We start from the raw sequence: 9,638 nt of genomic DNA, 5'->3' as shown, positions 1-9,638 counted from the left end.
AGCATACGTGATGGAATCAGTACAGAGGTAATTCTAATAGCGTTGTATAAAAGCCATCCGTCCGTCTTGAGCTTCCAGCATAACAAAAACTAAGGCAATCCATATGTTGTGCCCCAAAATGGGCGAGCTGGACAGTATTGTACACCTCTGGTCGGAAAAGAAGGCTGGGGTTTCTGCTTGCCACGTTCCTAGGCATTTTTGCTACTGTCAGATGGAAGCTGTTGGATTGCGGAGGGTCAATAACTTTCAGGCCTTTACTGCGGAAGCTTTGGTTCAGCTTGTTAACAAAACTTGCTAAGCCCGGGACGTGTGCAGGCTCCAAATACAGCACACGTGAGTGGAAGTCCTTAAGTCCATCGAAGCTTAGGATAAGACTTGGAGGAAGAATACGGAGGAAGAAGAGGAGGTGTCACTTTTCAGCTCTTGAAGCACTGTGTAGGCGACATCCATGTCCTCTGTAGACTCCAAATGCAAAAGGCACAATGTTAAATGAAGTTCTGGCAATGGTATACAATACTCTGACATGTCTGGGTTGTGCTTAAGGAGGACATTTTGTACCTCCTTTACTGAGTGTTTCACGGGGTGCGTGGCCTGCAGACGTCGGGGGAGGACGCATCCTGCTTGAGCTCCTGCCCGACACAGCTTTTATAAGCTTTACCGACTGGATTCTTCTACTAGCGGTGCCTCTTTCCGTCACCGGACCCTATATTACTACTCGGGGATCTTGTACTACCATGCAGAGGCAGAGAAGACAAGCCTACAAGCAGCGTGGACCGAAACAAGGTCAGGCCCCGCTGAAGCAAGATGGCGCCGGCTGCTCTCCGCAGCGTCGCCTACGGAGCCAGTACTCTGCCTCGTCTCCTGCAAGCACCCGCTCATCCCGCACATCATCAGCGGCAGATTCAGCTGTCTCTTCAGGCTTCCGGGACCCGGGTACTAATCCCTCTCCATACACCTGCCGCTTTCTTTCTTGGGAGACTGACTCTTCCCCTGACCCCAGCCTCTTCCCCTGACCCCCAACCTCTTCCCCTGACCCCCAACCTCTTCCCCTGACCCCCAGCCTCTCCCCTGACCCCCAGCTTCTCCCTTGCCCCCAGCGTCTCCCCTGCCCCCAGCCCCTCCTCCTGACCCCCAGCTTCTCCCTCTGACCCCCAGCCTTTCCACCCGCCCTCAGCCTCTCCCCCTGAATCCCAGCTTCTCCCCTGCCCCCCTACTGCTCCCCCTGACCCCCTGACCCCCAGCCCCCTCTGAACCCCAGCTTCTCCCCTGCCACCCTAGCTGCCCCTCCCTGCTGCTCCCCTGCCCCCCAGCTGCTCTCCCTTTCCCCCAGCTGCCTCCCTTCCCCAGTCACCCCCAGCTGCCCACACTGCAGACGAGTTGTGGTCAGAGAAGTCTTCATGATGCTGTGCCAGATGGAGAAGAAAGCAAAAAGTTAGCGACGGCAATTCGAGAAGACGTCACCTGTGAGTCATTAGTAACTGCACTGTAATCACTTCTATAGTGTGCAGAGCCTGTGTACCATTGGGGTCTCAATGGGTCAGTGTATTGTTTGCGGTAGTGTACTGACACAGCCCTGCGGTCACTACAGTACACTAGCGCAAACTTTTAAACTAGGACCCAACTACAACAGCTGCAGGCACTACAACTCCCAGCATATCCTGAGGGCTGCAGACTGTCAGTACATGCTCGGAGTTGTAGTGCCTGCAGCTGTTGTAGTTGGGTCCTAGGTGCATTATACACTGGGGATAGAACAAAACCATCTACCCCTATCCCAATCAGTGATGTTCTGGGGTCACTTCCCTACACTGAGCCAGCACAGATCTATGTATTCTGATCTCCCACAACGCCTCCAGGACCCAACTACAACAGCTGCAGGCACTACAACTCCCAGAACAGTCTGCAGCCCTCATGATATGCTGGGAGTTGTAGTGCCTGCAGCTGCTGTAGTTGGGTCCTAGGTGCATCATACACTGGATGCTTTGTGGCATATAAGTATACATAGATCTGTGGGGGCTCAGTGCAGGGAAGTGACCCCAGAACATAACTAATAGGGGATAGGGGGAAATGTTTTTGTTCTATCCCCTATTAGCGCTGTTCTGGGGTCACTTCCCTGTACTGAGCCCCCACAGATCTATGTATTCTTATATGCCACAAAGCATTCAGTGTATAGGACCCAACTACAATAGCTGCAGGCACTACAACTCCCAGCATTTACTTCAATCTGCAGCCCTCAGGATATGCTGGGAGTTGTAGTAAAGTAGTACAATCCTCTGATAGCTGCCGCTGTAGACAGATGTATTGCTGGACCTTCAGGGCTGATGGTTGTCACCCACAGATTGCAGCCACCAGGAGCCTCTGCACACAGTGATTTATTACAGGGTTGTCCTCTCAGAGACTACAACTCTCAGCATACCCTGAGAGCTGTATAAATGGAGGGTGTTCTGAGATTTGTCACAGATACAGATGAATTCAGGAAAGGAGCGGGTCAGCATGTCGTGTCTCATTGGTTCTATATTGGTGGGCCCCAGGTACCCCAGTCCAACACTGGACAGAAGCAGTCCCCAAACTAAGATGTCCCAGGCCTCCTTCCTTCCTCCATCACGTCTGTTTGATGAGAACAGCGGGCATCAAGCGGAGCGGCACCCAAGTGCCAGGGTATATACCATGCATGTACAGTAAAGGGGGGGGGGGCGTCTCAGCGTGCAAAGTGCCTAGGGCAGCATGAACTCTAAATACAGGCCTAACGACATGGTCTTTCTTCTACCGGTCTTTGGAACTCTATTTTAGCTTCTTTGACTCCAGACCACCTGTTCTCTGAGCTTCCGCAATCTCCTGAATCCCATTTGACACCTTCTTATTTCAGGCAAACTTTGCTTTCCTTTAGAGATTCCTTACTGACTGGCCTGGACCGTATAGTCCAGAACTTTATACAATCTATGCGGAGGACCGAGTCCTTCTCACAGAGTTAAAACTAAGCAAAGTAATTGAGTCACACAATTCTCTAGCGGAAACATGCCAGAAATTGGAACATGATCTTACTCGCCTCTCCAACAAAACCCTGGAGCTGGATGGTTATAAAAGGCGTAACAATTTGAAGTTCCGAAGCATTCCTGAATCTGTTGCTCTACCAGACCTTTCTTCATATATTCAGCATTATATCAAACAAACGTTGCCACAATGTGCCAACCGAGAACTGGTGATTGACTGGTCACGCAGGGTCCCTAGACCCAAACATTTATCGCAGGAGAAGCCAAGAGATGTCATTGCAAGGATACATTTTTTGCATATCAAGACAGCGTTCATGTCCGCAATTAGGCAACATGAGTCACCCCCAGCGGATTACAAAGATGTGGCTGTCTTCTCGGACCTTTCACCCTAAACGCTCAGGAGACGTAAAGCGCTCGCTAACACCACTAAAACTTTAAGGGACAATGGAGTCCAATATAAATGGTACAATTCCGCACAACTTATGGTGTTCAGGCACAACTTCAAATATATGATCACAAGTCCAGAAGAGGGAATGCGGCTCCTAACATCTTGGAATATGTGTTCCAGTTCCAGCAACTTCTGAATAGGGCATCTGAAACTGTTATTCTTCTTTAACATGTTTTTTCTTCCCCGTTATACGGCATAGGCTGGACTACTTACCCCCTACACCTTTTCTTCGGTGCAACTGTCCTTATTGGTTGCATATGCCGGAGTGCTAGTACACATGTATTTATTGGTTAGCAGTGATGTGTAGCAATATGCTTTCTTTTTTAGGTTTGGAGTAAACAGCTATTTGACCTATGCTTATTTATCACTTTTGAAAGTAGTTTATGTTGCTCCTTTGCAGCTTCTTTATGCCTATAGTGTTTAGCCTACCGGATATTGTGCCTTCCTCTATGCTATCCTTGATTTCAGCATCTCACTACACATTGTTGTACACATCCTATCCTAGCTTTGCATGTTTCTCGATGCACCTTAACCAATTGCTTATTACGCATGCCGGTTATACATAGGCTTTTATCTCTAGCATTTTTCCACATCACCTATGCATCATTTAATCATCAATCTTTTTTAATTTCAACCCACCTTGCCAACATGTTTATTATCACTATGACATATTAGCAAGTCATTACATCTCACCAGTATATTTAGATCTTAATTCACAAGCATCTCCCTGCTTCACGTACCGGTATAATATAAGCATAATGGCTATGCAATGCCTATCCCATGTTGGTCATATCAATGCATGTGTACGTTACTGCAGAATTGTTGCAGTATTGTTTGTGATGTCTGTTTATGTTTTGTAATCATTATTATATACCTCCAGATTGTATTCCTGCGATGTATGTATAGTCTGCCACAGTATTGTATACCTGCAACTTATTTATATACCTGCAACTTATTTCCTTCATTGTTAAACTTACACTTTTAAAACTTTAATAAAAACATTTACCGAGTGTCTCACATCTTCATCGCTTATACGGACTGCAATAAAATGTGTAGGCCTTGATTTTTTATTATGTTCTTGGTGTAAAGAATTACAGTCCTTCTCTTCAGCTTCTTCTTCTTCATCGTTATCAGTGGTCGCATTTCCTTGTCCCTGTCTGTTGTCCTCTACCAGATTGTTCTCTTCTGTTTGTGCCAATGTTTCATACTGATGAATAATGTCCAAGATTGTCAGACCGCTTCCTATAGACCCGAAGATGTTGTCTACACGATTCGCCTTGTCCCACACCACCATATCCCGATATTTGAAATACTGAATGCGATGTTGGGGTATGGCGAGAACATCTACTCCTACCGATGATAAATCTTCCCAACAAAAAGCAGAGAAAGGCTTCTCAATTGTTCCTAAGAATCTATCCAGGTAACCAACTATAAAATGTTCTTTTGGCAAGTGCGAGTCCCATTGGATTCGGGAGATGACATCTTCGGCTGTCTTCATTGGAGGCTTTTTACCCTTTGGTTTAGATGTTTGGTCACCCTTTCCTTTATCCTTTGTCACACAAGGGTGATTGGAAGCTGAAGCTTCTCCTTTGTGGGTGTTTCTACATTTATCCCCAAACCTGCAGCGTCCTACAAGGAAAATTGGCATATGGTATTCTCAGGTGTATCTTCTACCCACTCTGATGTTACACTGTCCTCATTCTTAGAGGCCACTCTTTCTGCAATGATCCCATTGTCTACTTTGTCGTCTTCCTTCATCGTGTCCCCATCATTGCCGGTATTCTCCATGCTTTAGCTTTGATTGCTGTGGAAAGAGAACACATGAAGTAATGGCAATGATAACAATGGCTTTAAAGGGAAACGCTGGTAAAAAAATTTTATTTTTTAAAAAGGGCCTGTCACCACTCCTGATCTGACCATTTTATCAAATACATACAATGGCCATGAAATAACAATTTTGGATCACCTATTTTTATAACTATATGATGTGCTGTTCCTCTAGAAATGTATGTCTCAATAAGGAAGTGGGTGTTACCAGTTGGGTGTGTGTCATCTGACACTGTTGGCTCTGATTGGATAGCGTCAGACACTGTATGGACACGACCCTAATTGGTAACACTTGGTTATTGAGTCATACATTTTTAATAAGTACAACAGAGGAATACATTTCTATTAAGAAAAGATGAGGAGTGGCACATCACAGAGCTATAGAAATTTGTGACCTAGAATGTGTATTTTAAGAACACTGCATGTACGTGATATAACAAACAGATCAGGAGTGGTGATAGGTCTTCTTAAAAGTGTTTATGTAGGATTAGAATGAGTACAGCTACTGTCTTAAAAAACTGAACAAAACATCACCTCACCCTGCTCAGGTTATGTATGGTATTACAATTCAGCTCCATTCACTTCAACTGGAACTGAGCTGCAATACCACACCCAAACAATAGTGGTACTGTTTCTGGAAGAAAGCGGCCATGTTTTTCTGACACATTTAAGCCCGTATATAAATTGGCACCCCCCAAGGTGGATCATCAATTGTATTAGTAAAAGGCTCTTTTCGCAGTGTCCATCTGATGCTTACCAGTGGTGGATGCTACTCGTCTGTCATACATCATGTAAAATTATATCATATTACCAGAGGTGTAGCTAGGCTCTCCTGCAACTGGGGCAAAGATTCAATTTGCCCCCCCCCCCCATATGCACAGTAAGCACAGGGGGGCCCATGTATATATATATATATATATATATATATATAAAAACATATATTTTTATGAAGTTTAGGTGAACGATAGTTTAGATGAGCGATTCGGTCATCTCTACCGGCAGCACTAGTGTGGTGTTCACAATATGGGATACATAATGTCATATTTACTGTGTACCTGGAATGTTCCCATTTAAAATCTGGTCCCTAAGTACCTCAACGGTAGCGCCGATGTCTCCGCTCCCTGCTGTCTGTACCTGAGGAGGCGCTGTTGTCGCCGCTCCCTGCTGTCTGTACCTGTGAATTAGGAGGCAACATTGTCTCCGCTCCCTGCTGTCTGTACCTGTGGAGGGGCAGTTGTCTCCGCTCCCTGCTGTCTGTACCTGAGGAGGCGCTGTTGTCTCCACTCCCTGCTGTCTGTACCTGAGGAGGCGCCGTTGTCTCCGCTCCCTGCTGTCTGTACCTGAGGAGGCGCCGTTGTCTCCGCTCCCTGCTGTCTGTACCTGAGGAGGCACTGTTGTCTCCGCTCCCTGCTGTCTGTACCTGAGGAGGCGCTGTTGTCTCCGCTCCCTGCTGTCTGTACCTAAGGAGGCGCCGTTGTCTCCGGTCCCTGCTGTCTGTACCTGAGGAGGCGCCGTTGTCTCCGCTCCCTGCTGTCTGTACCTGTGAATTAGGAGGCGGCATTGTCTCCCCTCCCTGCTGTCTGTACCTGAGGAGGCGCCATTGTCGCCGCTCCCTGCTGTCTGTACCTGTGAATAAAGAGGCAACGTTGTCTCCGCTCCCTGCTGTCTGTACCTGTGGAGGCGCTGTTGTGTCCGCTCCCTGCTGTCTGTACCTGAGGAGGCGCCGTTGTCTCCGCTCCCTGCTGTCTGTACCTGAGGAGGCGCCGTTGTCTCCGCTCCCTGCTGTCTGTACCTGAGGAGGCGCCGTTGTCTCCGCTCCCTGCTGTCTGTACCTGAGGAGGCGCTGTTGTCTCCGCTCCCTGCTGTCTGTACCTGAGGAGGCGCCGTTGTCTCCGCTCCCTGCTGTCTGTATCTGTGGAGGTGCAGTTGTCTCCGCTCCCTGCTGTCTGTACCTGTGAAGGCGCTGTTGTGTCCGCTCCCTGCTGTCTGTACCTGAGGAGGCGCCGTTGTCTCCGCTCCCTGCTGTCTGTACCTGAGGAGGCGCCGTTGTCTCCGCTCCCTGCTGTCTGTACCTGAGGAGGCGCTGTTGTCTCCGCCCCCTGCTGTCTGTACCTGAGGAGGCGCTGTTATCTCCGCTCCCTGCTGTCTGTACCTGAGGAGGCGCCGTTGTCTCCGCTCCCTGCTGCCTGTATCTGTGGAGGCGCAGTTGTCTCCGCTCCCTGCTGTCTGTACCTGAGGAGGCGCTGTTGTCTCCGCTCCCTGCTGTCTGTACCTGAGGAGGCGCTGTTGTCTCCGCTCCCTGCTGTCTGTACCTGTGGAGGCGCTGTTGTGTCCGCTCCCTGCTGTCTGTACCTGAGGAGGCCCCGTTGTCTCCGCTCCCTGCTGTCTGTACCTGAGGAGGCGCCGTTGTCTCCGCTCCCTGATGTCTGTACCTGAGGAGGCGCCGCTGTCTCCGCTCCCTGCTGTCTGTACCTGAGGAGGCGCCGTTGTCTCCGCTCCCTGCTGTCTGTACCTGAGGAGGCGCCGTTGTCTCCGCTCCCTGCTGTCTGTATCTGTGGAGGTGCAGTTGTCTCCGCTCCCTGCTGTCTGTACCTGTGGAGGTGCAGTTGTCTCCGCTCCCTGCTGTCTGTACCTGTGAATTAGGAGACAAAGCTTCCTGATCTATCTCCAGTGTGACACCCAGTGTAATGTGATTCTATGGTGCCATCTCCTAATGCACAGGTACGCTCAGCAGTAGAGTTGATCAAACTTCAGGAAATCCTAGGTTCGATTGAACTCGAACATTCACAAACCTGCCGCATTAAATTGCTGATGATGTCCATGATGTCCATGGGTAAGGAGGAGAGTACCCAGCTGTTACAAAGGCTGAATCCCGGAATTCCTGTCTGTACCCGGGCGGTCTCCTCCTTCCCCACAGACCAGACAGGCATCAGCAATCTAATGCGGCAGGTTCATGAATGTTCAAGTTCGATAGAACCTAGGATTTCCTGAGATTTGATCAACTCCCCTCAGCAGCGGAAACAACAGCAGTAACACCTCCAGTAAGGTTTTCCATCACCAAATTCCAAATAGAAATAATTTAGAAAAATGCCAGGTACAGGTGCTTTATAGATTGGCATAGGGAACCTTGCCTTACCAGCTGTTGCAAAACTACAACTACCATCATACATAGACAGTCAAAGCTAAAACCTTGGCTGTCCAGACATGATGGGAGTTCTGCAACAGCTGGAGAGCCAAGCTTCCCTTCCCCTGCAGATAGTAGGTAAGGTTTATATAAATGTGATATATATATTTGGATAGGGCAGTTATTAAGGGGTTAAGTATGGAATCATGTACAGCCAGACCCCTAAATAGACATTGGACCACAACTCTCTTGTGTGCCCCCCCCCTTCCCATCCCAGACTGTACACCCCTGAATGTCCTCCCCTTCCCACACACCTGTATCTTCTTTCTTGGTAGATGCTAGAATGTATCCTCTCCTTTGAGGTGTGATGTCGGGAGGAGGGGCGGGGCCTCGAGCGGAAGTAGGAAGCAGTGAGCTGCTGCTGAGTTTCTCACTGTAGGGGATACATTCTAGCATCTTCAGTACTGAAATAGCTAGAATGTATCCTCTCCTCTGAGTCTCTCACTATAGGGTATACATTATAGCATGTTCAGTATTGAAATATTTAGAGTGTATACTCTACTCTGAGAGGGTATACATTCTAGCATGTTTAGTATTGAAATGTCTAGAATATATATCCTCTCAAAGGAGAGGATATACTCAGAGGAGAGGATACATTCTAAGCATTTCAGTACTCAACGTGCTAGAATAAATCCCCTATAGTAAGATACTCAGAGGAGAGGATACTTTCTAGCGTTTTCACTACTGAAGATGCTAGAATGTATCCCCTGCAGTGAGAAACTCAAAGGAGAGGATATACTCAGAGGAGAGGATACATTCTAGGCATTTCAGTACTCAAACATGCTCGAATGAATCCCCTATAGTGAGAGACTCAGAGGAGAGGATATACTGAGAGGAGAGGATACATTCTAGCATGTTCAGTACTGAAATGGCTAGAATGTATCCTCTCCTCTGAGTTTATCCTCTCCTCTGAGTCTCTCACTATAGGGTATACATTATAGCATGTTCAGTATTGAAATATTTAGAATATATACTCTACTCTGAGAGGGTATACATTCTAGCATGTTTAGTATTGAAATGTCTAGAATATATACCTTCTCAGAGGAGAGGATATACTCAGAGGAGAGGATACATTCTAGCCATTTCAGTACTGAACATGCTAGAATGTATCCCCTGCAGTGAGAAACTCAAAGGAGAGGATATACTCAGAGGAGAGGATACATTCTAGCATGTTCAGTACTGAAGTGTCTAG

The 9,638-nt window shown here is 47.8% G+C and overlaps 1 pseudogene; it reads right to left on the bottom strand.

Annotated features, from left to right (window-relative positions):
- LOC138769489 (leukocyte receptor cluster member 9-like) lies at positions 1–8,758 on the bottom strand (annotated as a pseudogene).
- Between the last annotated feature and the right edge of the window lie 880 nt (positions 8,759–9,638).

Source organism: Dendropsophus ebraccatus, chromosome 12, assembly GCF_027789765.1.
Source record: "Dendropsophus ebraccatus isolate aDenEbr1 chromosome 12, aDenEbr1.pat, whole genome shotgun sequence".
NCBI classification, from domain to species: Eukaryota; Metazoa; Chordata; class Amphibia; order Anura; family Hylidae; genus Dendropsophus; species Dendropsophus ebraccatus.
Note: the sequence above shows the minus strand (reverse complement) of the source record. Positions and strands in the feature narration are given on the sequence as shown.